The following is a 15,128-nucleotide window of genomic DNA, read 5'->3' as shown; positions in this document are numbered from 1 at the left end:
AGATCCCCTGGAGGAGGAAATGGCAACCCACTCCAGTACTTTTGTTTGGAGAATCCCATGGACAGAGGAGCCTGGCGGGCTACAGCCCATGGGGTCGCTAAAGGGTCAGACACGACTGAGCAATTGAGCACAAACATACATGCACATAATCTTAGTAAAATAGTTATTGTCAATAGAACTGTGTAGATGCACGCATACCTTCTTATACATGAGAAAGATCTGGACACAGAGATTTGAATCTCCTTTCCACTTAGCAAATCATAGCAATCTCATTCTTTTTTAACAGCTGCATGTGACTTCACTCTATATGTGTGGCCTCTTTTAATCAGTCTACATTAGACAGGTTCCTTCCAAAATTCAGCTGTTAAAAAGTCATTGTAAGGGCTTGTCAGATGTTCCAGTGGCCAAGACTCCATGTTCCCAATGCAGGGAGCCAGGATTCAGTCCTGGCCCCTGTGGTCAGGGAACTAGATCCCACATGCCAAAACTAAGAGTTCTCATGCTACAGCTGAAGGTTCTATGTTCGGTTCAGTTTAGTCACTTAATTATGTCTGACTCTTTGTGACCCCATGAACTGCAGCATGCCAGGCTTCCCTGTCCATCACCAACTCCCAGAGCTTACTCAAACTCACGTCTATTGAGTCGATGATGCCATCCAACCATCTCATCCTGTGTCATCCCCTTCTCCTCCCACCTTCAATCTTTCCCAGGATCAGGGTCTTTTTAAATGAGTCAGTTCTTCACATCAGGTGGCTAAAGTATTGGAGTTTCAGCTTTAGCATCAGTCCTTCCAATGAATATTCAGGATTGATTTCCTTTAGGAGGGACTGATTGGATCTCCTTGCAGTCCAAGGGATTCTCAAGAGTTTTCTCCAATACCATAGTTCAAAAACATCAATTCTTTGACTTTCAGCTTTCTTTATGGTCCAAATCTCACATCAATACATGACTACTGGAAAAACCATAGCTTTGACTAGACAGAAATTTTGTTGGCAAAGTAATGTCTCTGCTTTTTAATATGCTGTCTAGGTTGGTCATAGCTTTTCTTCCAAGGAGTAAGCATCTTTTAATTTCATGGCTACAGCCACCATCTGCTGTGATTTTGGAGCCCCCCAAAAATAAAGTCTCTCACTGTTTCCATTGTTTTCCTCATCTATTTACCATGAAGTCATGGGACCAGATGCCATGATCTTTGTTTTCTGAATGTTGAGCTTTAAGCCAACTTTTTCACTCTCTTCTTTCACTTTCATCAAGAGTTTCTTTGGTTTTTCTTTGCTTTCTGCCATAAGGGTAGTGTCATCTGCATATCTGAGGTTATTGTTATTTCTCCCGGCAATCTTGATTCCAGCTTGTGCTTTATCCAGCCCAGAGTTTCTCATGATGTACTCTGCATGTAAGTTAAATAAGCCGGGTGACAAAATACAGCCTTGATGTACATGTTTCATGATTTGGAACTAGTCTGTTGGTCCATGTCCAGTTCTAACTGTTGCTTCTTAACTTACATATAGATTTCTCAGGAGGCAGGTCAGGTCGACTGGTATTCCCATCTCTTTCAGATTTTCCACAGTTTGTTCTGATCCACACAGTCAAAGGCTTGGGCATAGTCAATAAAGTAGAAGTAGGTGTTCTTCTGGAACTTTCTTGCTTTTTCTTTGATCCAACCGATGTTGGCAATTTGATCTCTGGTTCCTCTGCCTTTTCTAAATCCAGCTTGTACACCTGGAAGTTCACAGTTCACATACTGTTGAAGCCTAGCTCAGAGAATTTTGAGCATTACTTTACTAGCGTGTGAGATGAGTGCAATTGTGTGGTAGTTTGAGCATTCTTTGGCATTTCCTTTCTTTGGGACTGGAGTGAAAACTGACCTTTTCCAGTGCTGTGGCCACTGCTGAGTTTTCCAAATTTGCTGGCATATTGAGCGCAGCACTTTCACAGCATCATCTTTTAGGATCTGAAATAGCTCTACTGGAATTCCCTCACCTCCACTAGTTTTGTTCGTAATGATGCTTCCTAAGGCCCACTTGACTTCACATTCCAGGATGTCTGGCTCTAGGTGAGTGATCACACTATCGTGATTATCTGGGTCATGAAGATCTTTTCTGTATAGTTCTTCGGCATATTCTTGCCATGTCTTCTTAATATCTTCTGCTTCTGTTAGGTCCATACCATTTTTGTCCTTTATTGAGCCCATCTTTGCAGGAAATGTTCCCTTTGGTATCTCTAGTTTTCTTGAAGAGATTTTTAGTCTTTCCCATTCTATCACTTTCCTCTATTTACATTGATCACTGAGGAAGGCTTTTTTTTTATCTCTCTCTGCTATTCTATGTACTGCAACTAAAAAAAGATTCTGCACACTGCAGCAAAGACAGATGATCCCATGTGCCACCACTAAGACCCAGCACAGCCAGAAAAAACAGTCATTGCGTTGAGTATGCTTGTTCTTATATGTTGCATTGGGGGGAAAGTCAAGAAGTGTTGAGAAAATAACTCCAATAATTGCTTCAGTCTGGGTTGAGATTTCGTTCCCAAACAGTGTGTGTCTACCTCTACCTTGCTCCTGATGGCATCTGAGCAGATGGCAGGAGTGAAAAAGTTGCAAAGAACCTAGCTTTCAGAGAAGTCTGAATGTCCAGGATGGAAATCCACTTACTTCCAAAGAAACTTTTCCACCTCAACTGCCAGATTTTCCTTCTGTTTGTAGACCACAACGGCCTCCTTTCAATTAATAAAATGGGTCATTATCACTCCGCCCTTTCTGCTTCCTGAGAAGGAATCAGTTCAGGTCCACAGTCCTCTTTTAGTTGAGTGAGGATGAACAGCTCTTGCTACCTCCAGGTGAAGCAGAATGCATGAAATCCTCTTTTTTAATGTTGTTCCCACAACATTTATTCTTACCTGCTTGAGAGGCCAAGGATATCCAAGGACATTGTCCACCCACAGCAGAAGGACACAGGAGTGTGGTGTATTGACAGTGCGTGGGCTGAAAGTCTACCCTGTAGCAGCCAGGGTGAGACTTCAGAGTGGAAGTTTCCAAATTGCCCCTCAGATGAGAGCCCACGGTGATGGCTATAGAACCAGGGCTGAGGGGTGAGGTAAAGCTAGAAAGAGGCCAGGGAATAATGAAAATGGAAGCCGAGCAGTTTGGGGAGGAAGTGGGGGATGCAGAGCACCCATGGATCATCTTTCTGTATAGTCAGGGCTGTCTGGTCGGCCTCAGAAGGCTGGGGAAGCTCAGTGTATTCCTCCTCACACATCACCAGGGTTGCATGTCAACGTGTTTGTCTTTATGACCGATCTGTGAGATCTGCAAGGCCTGGGGCTGTATTTTATGCTGTGTCTTAGCATTCAGCGGGAGGGTCTGGCTCAGGAATAGGAACCGAAGTTGCACTGTGTTCAAGGAAAGCAGTGTGTCTCACATCCGGTGTTCTTCATGGCAGCATCTTTCCTCCAGATCTGAATCAGAATCTCAGGGATGAGTCCTGAGAATCAGCTGGCTGCACAAGATGAAGGATGAGTTTTAAAGTCATCCAGCCCTGCTCAGTGGTTCCGGCAGGCATCCCTTTTTGTATACCTCCTTCTCATCCTCCCAGCGTCCTGTGAATGGTGAATTTGACTGTCACAGCCAGCTCCTCCTTGTTAAGGGGATTCAGGAAGATTTGGTAACATTTTCTCGTGGGCAACTAGAAGAGGTGTGTGTATATATATATATATATGTATATTCTTTCCCAACCATCCAAGCTCTGAACAGGCTGCCGCCTGAGTGTGCTTGGGTATATGCCTCCCCCCAAAGTCACATTCTTTCTGAGATATTTACAATGGCAGAGATAATGGGTTATTGATGAACCAATCAGTTGGGATGGCCCCTGGTGAATTAACTGGTGGCCACTGACCTGCCGGGGATAAAGAACTATTGCTGAATTCAGCAGAAGCCGGGAAAGGTCTAAATCATGCCCATCACCGCCTGCAAAGCTGGTAATCTCTGTTAAAGTTGGTACAACAGCCAATTCCTCATACAGGGGAAGCAACTTATTTAATTTATAGTTAATTGAAGGCTTGGGGCTTTGGAGGCAGAGGGGTGAGGGTTTTCTTCCCCGGCTCCTCTTCTCCATCTCAGCTATGCAACCAACTGTAACTGATTCAACCCACCCCAGCTGCAGCTTCCTGGGCTATGAAGTGATAATCTTGTTACCTTTGCAGCACTGCCATAAATAGTACATGAAATGATGAATGGAGAGCATTTCACAGTTTGCAAAGCACTTTCACACTCACCATCTCATTTAATTCTCACAATAATCCTCTGAAGTGGGTGTTGTTAGCTCATTTTTATACACAAACATCACCAACTTTTGGGGCTTCCCAGGTGGTGCTAGTGGTAAAGAACCTTCCTGCCAATGCAGGAGACTGCAGAAACGTGGGTTTGATCCCTGGGTTGGGAAGATCTCCTGGAGAAGGGAATGGCAACCCATTCCAGTATTCTTGCCTGGAGAACCCCATGGACAGAGGAGCCTGGTGGGCTATGGTCCATAGGGTTGCAAAGAGTCAGACACGACTGAAGCAAGTTAGCACGCATGCACACATCACAAGGTTTAGAGGGTGTTGAGTGTCTTGTTCAATAATCAATCTCTCCCCACTGCCATGACACACACATTTTATAGCGAGAAAACCAATATTCAAGAGGGCACATGATTTGCCCAAAGACCAATAAAAGGTCAGCTTAGTAGCTTCCTAGAATTCTTAGAATACAATCTAAGCTATACATATTGGCCCTCAGGACCTAATTTGAACCAGTTTTTGTACATCTATTTCTCTATTTGTGGAAGTTCAAAAAAGTGGTTCCAATTCTCCATCCTACCTTGTATTCAGGCCCTTGACTGTGTAATTTTGGAACACCTTTGCTCTCTGACTTTTTCTGGCCAATAAAATGATGGGATGACAGTGCTGAGACCAGGCTTCACTGAGCATTGCATGCCTCCTTGCATACCTGCACCTTTGCCATTTGTCATGATAACCTATCTGGGCTGGGATGCTGGAGGATGACAGACACATAGAGCAGAATTTAAGCTGATGCCGAGCTCCGCTGGCACACGAGCAGTAGTGTTGCATACTACTGAAGTCTGCATCTGTTTGTTACCCAGCATTATTGTGCCAAAGATAGCTGATACACTAACCTCACCTTGGGGTGCTCGCTCCCTCCCTCACTGCGTCACAGTCATACTGGCTTTTCTTCATCCCTTAGATACACCCATCCTGCTCCCAGCCCCTGTGCAGATGTGCTGCTTGGCCGGCAATAGTCCCTCCTCTTCATCTCTCATCCTTCAGTGATGAGCCTGACTGTTGCTTCCATAGAGAGAACTCACCTGATTGTTCTGTCTGAATTAGGTCATTGTCCATATTCCGTTATGCTACCCTTCTCCATCAGAGCCTTTGTTACAATTCTCTGGTTGCTGTATCTCTGGCGGCTCAGACAGTAAAGAAACTGCCTGCAATACAGGAGATCCGGGTTCCATCCCTGGGTCGGGAAGATCCCCTGGAGAAGGAAATGGTAACCCACTCCAGTATTCTTGCCTGGAGAATCCCATGGACAGAGAAGCTATAACCCATGGGGTTGCAAAGAGTCGGACATGACTGAGTGACTAACACTTTAATCATGTATTACTTTTTTTAGCTTCATGAGGTCTGCAATGACAGAACTGGTGGCCAGATGTTTTATTCATGTCTCTGTTCTAGGCACTTTACACAGTGCCCAGTACAGAGCGTGCTCTCAGCACATAATTGGTGAATAAATGATTAAGAGAATGAATGAATTGGCAGAGCCAGGATTTCAAGACTTCACTCTTTCCTCTCTTCTTCCGATGCCACAATCATGGCATTATTAGAGGGTTATCTTTTTTTGGAGAACCCTATCTAAAACACACACTTCCCTGATAACGTTTAGCCTGTTTAGCTAGCATCTTCTTATCGGTTGACACATAGCAAGCAACTTAACACTTTAAGGGATTAGCTAACAGTTGGTTAAGACATGGGAAAACAACTCAGGGGGATCATAGTATGAGGGGATGAAATCTACAGGAGGAAAGAAAGGGAAACAGGGCCAGTCGGGGGAACATTTCTTCGGTTCAGCCATGGTGGCCAGTTCTGGCTTTTGTTGCAGCAACTGGCCACCATGGTTAGGTCTCCAGATTTATTCTGGAGAGACATCTGGATGGACAAGTGATTCCCATCTTCTCGCAGACCTGCATTTCCTCCTGGGCTACTCGTCACTACCCTCCAGGACCCAGAGCTTGGGATCTTGCTGCCCCAGATGCTTGGCCAAAGTCTCTACTCTGGGCTGATACCCAGGAGGACCAAAGCCTTGGGAACTCAACTGTTTTGAATTAATTGCACTACAAAGGGATGGAGACCAGGAAGGTGGATGCCCCCTGTGGTGAAGTCAGAATCTAGAGCAAACAGCCTCTTAACACTTAGAGTCCTGGGATGGGGTGGTGGGGGGATGGGGGGAGGAAATCAGACACACTGCCTGCTAAAGTCAAAGGGAAAATCCAACCTTTCTGAGGCAGGATGGGGGAACGCTTGAAAAAAAACAATTAACACAAGCAGACTACCTGGTGGTTCCTGAATTTATGTGGCTTTCAGGGGACTGAAAGATGCAGAGAAAGAATAATATAAATTACAGAATAGGTTCTACTCATTGCTCTGGCTTTGTAGGTCACTGTCTCAAATGACCAGAAAGTTCCAGGGGAGAATGTCTGATTGAGTTGTCATATATGTGTATAGCTATGTGTTAGTCACTTCAGTCGTGTATGACTCTTTGTGACCCCATGGACTGTAGCCCACCAGGCTCCTCTGTCCATGGGATCCTCCATGGGATTCTGGAGTGGGTAGCCGTGTCCTTTTCCAGGGGATCTTCCTGACCCAGGAATCGAACCTGGGTCTCCTGCATTGCAGCCAGATTCTTTACCATCTAAACCACCAGGGAAGACTTATATACCTAAAAGCAGTTTTCCATAACACATTAACAAGAATTCCAGGGAGGAAATAAAGAAGTGATAAAAGCATTGCATACTTTCTCCTTCTCCTGAAGAGTCACAGGCACATTTGCATAATATAGGCCCTGAAAACTCCAGCGAAGAAAAGCAAAACATTAAAAAATCTTCATCTCTATCTAAATTTATTTCGGTAAGGAAACAACTTCCTCTCTCTCTCCTTCCCTTACTTCCTCCCTCCCTTCCTTCCATCCTTCCTTCCTATCTTGTTCAATTGCCACCTATCATTATTCTGCAAGGCATAATTTGTGAAATACTGACTTTGGGACATTTTTTTCCAATATACTCCATTTTGCGTTTGTGATTAAATAATACAAACACAAAGAAGCAGAAGGATTATTCTTTGAGCCCCTTTTGCATCAGTCATGGTGCTAGGCACTTTTTTATACCTGGGTTCATTTTATTCTCAAGTCCATAGTGAAGTAGGGAATATTATCAGTTTTTCAGATGAGGAAATGGAAGATCATAGTGGCTGAGTTTCTTTCCAGGATCATACCAACAAGAAAAGGAATTGGCTAGGTTAAAATCCAGACACAGCTCATGGGATCCAAGACAGGGAAGCCTGGCATGCTGCAGTCCATGGAGTCACAAAGGGTCAGATATAACTTAGCGGCTGGACAGCAATAAACCCAGATAACCTACTATTGGCTTACCTTAGCCACCAGGCTTAGTCTGTAAGGGCGATCTGTGATTACTAAGTGCACTGATTCAAGTTCAAATCTCATCTGGAAACAGCCTCACAGACACACCAGGAACTGATGCTTCATCTGGGCTCCCAGGAACCCTGTCAACTTGACATGTAAAATTAACCATCACTGCAGAGAAAGGATTATTCCCAGCTCCTCCAACACCTGGACCCTGAGAACTGATCAGCGATGCCTGCGAAAGAGATTTTCCAGTGATCACATAGTAACAGGTGGCCAGGTGGGAATGAGGACCCAGGTCTTTTTGCTACAGCCCTTAGTTTTTAAACATGAGGATGAGAAAACCCCGGTTATAGGGTGGGGAGCAAAGGGATGGACACACCATCCTGGCTGTCCTTTCCTGCAGCTCAGACGGTCTTCAGAGCTCTGGCCACAGTCATGATGGGTTACCCAGAGAGTAGCTAATGACATAATCATGGACTCTCCACAGTCAATTATCGCAATTACTGAAAGCCACTCTCTTGTCATATTTCATTTAGCACAAAAAGGCACTAGAGAGGCAAGTGGCATCGAGGGTCTTGGGCCCATTGTCGCTGCCCTCACTGGAACAGGCATCTAAAAAGGGAAATGCCAAGCCCAATAAACTGCTCCTGCAGAAGCCATTAGGCTGGGTGACATGTTCACTTAGGGTGACGTATATTGATCATGTAAAACACGCACACTGTATAATATGATTAAACAAACTCGGCCAGTTTCAGAGAGAGCCAGCTGAATAGAGCATGTTCCTGATCCTGCAGCAAGAGCCTCATGGCCCTGACTGGGAGCCCCTAGCTCAGGATAGGAACTATATATGGAGTGTTTCTGCTATCTGTTACTCATTCATTCATTCATCCATTCAACAGGTGTTTCTTAAGTATCTGTTATGTGAAGGAGAAAATGATGAGTTTGGATTATCTCTGGAATGGCCAGTTATTAACAGTTAACACACAGTTGACACATGAGTCAGCAGTAAAGGGAAAATCTGCCCATTTGGGGTTCTCCTGTGGTCATCTCAGGGGACTCACCTCTATTTCAAACCCAGACTAAGCTATTGAAATACAGTGGTACCTAGGACAGTGAAATGATGGGGCTCAGGCCCCATATTATATAGTCTACAGTCTCCGAGGAAAGTGGAAAAAGTAAGGGTCTGACAAGTCATTAGGTTCATCCACCTGACTCCTGGTAGATATTTTCTTAGAGTGAAGGTAGTCAAGAATCTGTAGGATTTGATGATTTGTAATTACATATTTAGGGCTTCACTGACGGCTCAGTGGGAAAGAATCTCCCTGCAATGCAGGTGACTCCATCACCTGTGGACCGGATCCCTGGGTCAGGAAGATCCACCAGAGGAGGAAATGGCAACCCATTCCAGTATTCTTGCCGGGAAAATCCCATGAACAGAAGAGCCTGACAGGCTACAGTCTGTGGGGTTGCAAAGAGTCAGACTCGACCGAACACAACAGCAACATGGAGCCTTCACCACCTAGGCACGGTTCATTCGATCATGGTGATAGGCCGTTCAGCATCCAGCCCATCTCTTCTCCCAGGAGCTCTGGGGTGCCTTGAGGTGGGACAGAAAGCTCCAACCTTGTAATCACAGGGTTGGTTGTCCAGGCAATCAACCCCCATCCTCAGGTGAGATCCAAAAGCCGCCTCATTCACATAATAAAAGACACTTTGGTAGCTCTCCTCTTTTAGGAAATTCCAAGGGTTGTAGGAGTTCTGTGCCAGAAAAGGGGACAAAGACACAAACGTTGCTTTTTTAAGCCTTTTTTATTGGAGCAGAGTTGCTTTACAATGTCATTAGTTTCTGCCGTAGAGCAGAGTACACCAACTATACATATACATATACCGCCTCCTTTTTGGATTTTCTTCCCATTTAAGTCGCCAAAGAGCATTAGGCTCCTTAAAAAATTAAAAACAGAAGGACTGCTCCACTTCTGGGCAATGTACCAGGACAGAATCATAATTACAAAAGATGCATGCACCCCCATGTTCATTGCAGCTCTGTGACAACAGCCAGGACATGGAAGCGACCTAAGTGTCCATCGACAGAGGAACAGATAAAGATGTGGCCCATATATACGATGGGACTTTACTCAGCCATGAAAAGGAATTTAAATTGTGCCATTTGCAGAGACTTCGATGGACCTAGAGACTGTCATCCTGAGTGAAATAAGTCAGAAAGAGAAGACACACATATATTTCTGATTATGAATCGCAATTAGGGAACTTGACCTGTCAGATATAAAAGATGAAAAAAAATGCACATTGCAGGCAAGAACACACAAAATTTAGGCTACTGACTTACCGACTTTGTATCTCACTTTCTAATCTGGGAGCAAGGATAATAAGACTACCCTCCTGGGTTGCTCTGAGGATTAAATGAAGCATTAGGGCAAAGCTCTTTTCACAGAGGCTGGAAGACAGTAGTTGCTCAATAAATGGCAGCTTTTATGTACATTTTAAATAATGGAGCCCCACAGCCACCCCCTCCCCAACAAATGTTATGGATTGTCATTTCAAATATTCTACTCACTAGTATTTTCCTGTAACATTAGGTTTGTACCATGAGATCCATGAGAGCTGGGTGGGGGAGGGGGTGACTTCACCATCATCCTAATAAGAATCCTAACAAAAACAATAGTCATTACAATGATCCCAACCATAGCAAGCATGTACTGAGCACTTACTTTGTGGCAGACAATACTCAGATGTGGGCTGTGCTTGCATTATCTCATTGAATCCTTTCAGCAACCCAGTAGGATTGGCACTGTTTGGTCCATTTTCAGATGTGGAAAGGAGGACAAGGAGAGAGAGAGACATCTACATTACTTAGACGGTGCTATTTATCTTAGTATTCCCAGGACCTTGAACAATCGTTACCTAAATGGAGATCCTTGAAGGTCAGTGAGTTAATGATGGAGTGAAGACATGGGGAAATGGGTGGATGAAGATAAAAAGAAATATATAAGCCACAGGGGTCAAAACCCTGGCAGATGTGTGTCCTCACTCACTCTGAACATACTCAATTAACCCCCAGGGACCCAGGCATCTCTAGAGCATTCTTTGGGTTTTTATCCCCCTGCAAGAGCTGAACCAGGAAGTCACCGCTCCATCTTTTTTTTTTTCTCTGTGGCTCTAATTACCTGCTCATTGCCATGCAAGGACTTCTCCAGCCCTGTTCCTGAGAGGGAGTGGAAATTTTGTGAGAATCGTACCCATTAAGGCCTTTTATGATCACCATTATGTAATAAAGAGCATCTGGAGTCTGAGGAATTATTGCAAGCTTTTATTTTGTTTTAAGTATAACTATCTCCTCATCCCCTTCTTCCCTGGGATGGTTGCACTAATCGAGCTTCGCTAGCTGTCTCTCAGTGCAGAGCCTCTGGTGGACTGCAGCCACGCCCCCTTCCTCTTGCTCAGCAGAAGCCCAGTTTGCTCTGGTACCTACCCTCCTGCCATGGTCACGTGATGACCCAGATGACCTCACTCTCAGTCTTAGCTAAATCCAACTGGTCCAAGGGCATCTCTATCTCTTTACAAGTGTTAGGTTTAGGAGCAACCAGGTGGCATGCTTCTAACTGATTGGATGCTTGGAAGAATGCGGAAAGTCCTTGGGGGTAAATCTTCCTCTCTCCGGGGCTTCCCAGATGGTGCTAGTAGTAAAGAATCCACCTACTAATGTGGGAAAATGCAGGATGAAATGGCAACTCACTCCAGTATTCTTGTCTGGAAAATCCCATGGACAGAGGAACCTGGTGGGCTACAGTCCATGGGGTCACAGAGGGTTGGACACACCTGAGCGCATATGCATTCATTCATTCCTTTCTCCCAAGAGAGAATCACAGGAAGAAAAGATCCCCTTCTTCCCCTGGACATCATCCTATCAGGATGTGATGCCCTGAGCTAGTCAGCCATCCTCCCACCAGGCTGTGCTGAAGCCAACACTAGGATGGTAGAACAGAGGTGTGAAGTGACCTGGGTCTCTGGTGACATCTCTGGGCTGTGGATCCATGACCGTGTGCTACTTGTGGTCTTCATAGAAGATGACATATTCCTCTCTTGTTTAAGTCAGTTTCATGGGAGTTCCTAATTTTGCAGCTGAAAGCATGCTAATTATTATTAAAAGGCCTCAAGAACCCAGAAATCCCAGAGAGGACCAGCTTTCCGAGATAAATTTATTTTCCAGATGGAGAGAACAGAGGTGACCTTCTTCAAATATGTTGGAGGAGGGCATGGCAACCCACTCCAGCGTTCTTGCCTGGAGAACCCCATGGACAGAGGAGCCTGGTGGGCTACAGTCTATGGGGTCACAAAGAGTCCGACATGACTGAAGTGACTTAACACGCTTTGAGTATGTAGGTTCTATGCAAAGTGTCCAAAGTTCTTTTATCTTGAAGAGTTTTGAATCCTAGATGCTCTGGCTAAAAAGGGACTTCAGAGATGATTTAACAGAGTACTTCCTGAACTCAAACCCTTTGGGAGCATGACATCAGTATCACCTGGAGGGATTTTTTTAAAAAAAAATCATCCCCTACACAGTGCTCTAGAGCTTCCCTGGTGGTTCAGTGGGTCAACAATCTGCTTGCAGTGCAAGAGCCACAGCAGACGCAGATTCGATCTCTGGGTCAGGAAGATCCCCCGGAGGAGGGCATGGCTACCTACTCCAGTGTTCTTGCCTGGAGAATCCCATGGACAGAGGAACCTGGCGGGCTGCTGTTCGTGGGGTTGCAAAGAGTCAGATGCGACTGAATTGACTTAGCATGCACACAGGCACATGGGGCTCTAGAGATACTAATTTCAGAGCTTTGGGGTGCACGCTGGGTGTTTATATTTTTAAAAAGCTCCCTAGGTGATTCTGATGATAACCCAAGAATCATTGACCTCAGTCTGTGTTTTTCATCTCCCCCTCCACCCAGCCATAGAAACTTTTTCTTTTCTAAACAAAACAATCAAACAAATCCTCAAATCCAAGCCATTTTTCTATAGAGGCCCAGCTGTTAAATTTTTTTTTCCCTTGGTTAAAGGGGCCAAAGATTTCTGGAGTGGGAAAGAGCAAAGTCTGAGGAATGGGGCATGATTAATATCTCCAGCTATGTGAAAGAGAATTGTGTTGAAATAGAAAGGATTTCCAATATTCTCATGGGGGTATGGTTTGGAAACAAACTTTCTGGGGAGAAGACGTCTCCTCTTTCTTCTTTTCTTTCTTTCTCTCCTTCTACTCCTTGTTCAGTAGAACAGTAGAAGGAAGAATTTTTTTAAGGGTTAGCACAGATCTATTTACAGAAAATGGAGTGGTCAGTATAGGTAGGAAGCCCCCAACTTCTTGGTTTCAATCTTAGAGAAGAACTAAGTATCTGCCACTGTTGACAGAGACAGGAAAGTCTAGATACAATGTAAATAGCTCAGAGACAGGACAGGTCTAAGAGTCTCTTTCTTGAAACAAACAAACAAAAATAAGCAAACAATTCAATATAAATACCAGTCTTATCAGCCCAGACAATAATCTTTTTGACAACTTTTTTGAAATATTAGGACTTTGTTTAGAGTTCCCACCTCTTCTTTCATGCCTGAAAATCTGGTACTGTATGTGAAAGCGACTAAACATAGTTGATGTCTGCATTAGCATGTTTGTGATGAGAAGGAAGCCCCAAATGAATGTGGTCCAGGGAAGTAAGAATAGTTGCTCAGTGAATGTTTGCTTTTATTGATTTTATTCATCGATGGAGTCCAAGTCCCTTGGCTAGGGGGCGGGATTTTCCCCAGCCACGGTGTTCCACTCATCCTCCAGTCTTCATCTTGAATTTACTGGCTGCTAACTCAACTTGGAAACACCTTTCTCAGGAGGAGTGAGACGTTGTAACTTAAAAGGTCGAAGTATAACAGGATGGCATTTTGGAGAAAGCCTGCAGTACCGACTGGCGCCAGAGAGGGGCAGCATAGAGCCACCAGCCCCGAGGGTCCGGCAACTGTTGCCCAGAACTCTGCAAAGTCGCTTCAGTCGTCGGACCCTGCGAGTCTATGGACTGTGGCCCACCAGGCTCCTCTGTCCGTGGGAATCTCCAGGCAAGAATACTGGAGTGGGTTGTCATGCCCACCTTAAGGGATCTTCCTTTCCCAGGGACTGAATCCTCATCTCTTAAGTCTCCTATGTTGGCAGATGGGTTCTTTACCTCTAGTGCTACCTGGCCAGGAGGCTAGAGCCTCAAGAAAATTAGTTAAGAAGTCCCAGGTAAAATGGAAGCTAAGGTGAAAACAGCAGAAGAGTTGGCACAGAAGCAAACACCGCAAGAAATGAAGCGGCAATGTTTGTGGGTTTTGCCTCCTTCCTCCTCACACGGAAATCCCACACTCCATCACTTGGACTTTGCGCAGTCTGATATTCGTTCTACAAATCATGCATGCATGCATTCATTCACTGGCAGGGAGAGAATAGCTGCCTTTTAGGAGCTTTGAATCTGACCAGGGACTGGGCTCTCAGGAGATGCACCACAGGTCAACCGGGTTTGAGGTCAGAGCCTTTCACTGGAAGGCGCGTCAGATGCAAGTGCTGGGGAGCAGGTGAGGGGGACAGCCCGCTGGTCGTGCCGTGGGGTGATGGGGACGGTGGCTTCTTTCTGATGGGACCACCTTCTCTGGTCCATCAGAAGTAGGTCCAGGGTCGTTGTAGGATTACACACTTCCAGCTGGGCCAGTTAAGCACAGCTCAACACCGGGGTCCCCTCCATTCACCCCCGAGTCTTTATATTAACAGGTTCATGTAGTTAATACAGCGGTTTCCAGGAGATGGCAGTAGAGAGCATTTAAGGATGGGGTGCCATTTTGTCATTTCCCCTGGGTCCGGCCAAGACTCGGTGTGAGATTTTAGAGGAAGCAGCTGAACATTGTCAGGAAACAGTGTCTGCCCTGACGGACTGCAGTGAGCATCCTCATGGGAGTCAGGGTCCTCGCTATCAGTACAACTGGACCTGCTAGGAAGCAGTGAGGACATTTGAGCTGAATGTAGACATTTTCATCCTGTTTCTTAACCATATGCCATCAGTGGATTCAGCAGAGAAAAGTTTAGTACTGACATGTAAACCACTACGCAAGCATAGCATCATGCGCAGATGAGGGGCAAGGCAGTTTTATTTACTATTAAAATTTGTCACTGAATTTCATCATCTTCAAAGTGAGTTTTCCTTTCCTTCTTTGTCTATGGTTGGGTCAATAAAAAGTGGTAGAAATTGCTTGATTTTTCTTGTGGTGGGGGCGGTGCTGGGCTGGGTCTTTGTGTGTGGTTTAGGAGCTTGCCTCTAATTGCTTTATGTGTGGGTGTTGTAACCCTGTGACACATGGAATCTTAGTACCCCTGACCCACATCCCCTGTATTGGAAGGTGGAGTCTTTCTTTATTTTTT

The sequence above is a fragment of the Odocoileus virginianus genome, chromosome 33 (genome assembly GCF_023699985.2).
Source record: "Odocoileus virginianus isolate 20LAN1187 ecotype Illinois chromosome 33, Ovbor_1.2, whole genome shotgun sequence".
Lineage (NCBI taxonomy): Eukaryota > Metazoa > Chordata > Mammalia > Artiodactyla > Cervidae > Odocoileus > Odocoileus virginianus.
Note: the sequence above shows the minus strand (reverse complement) of the source record.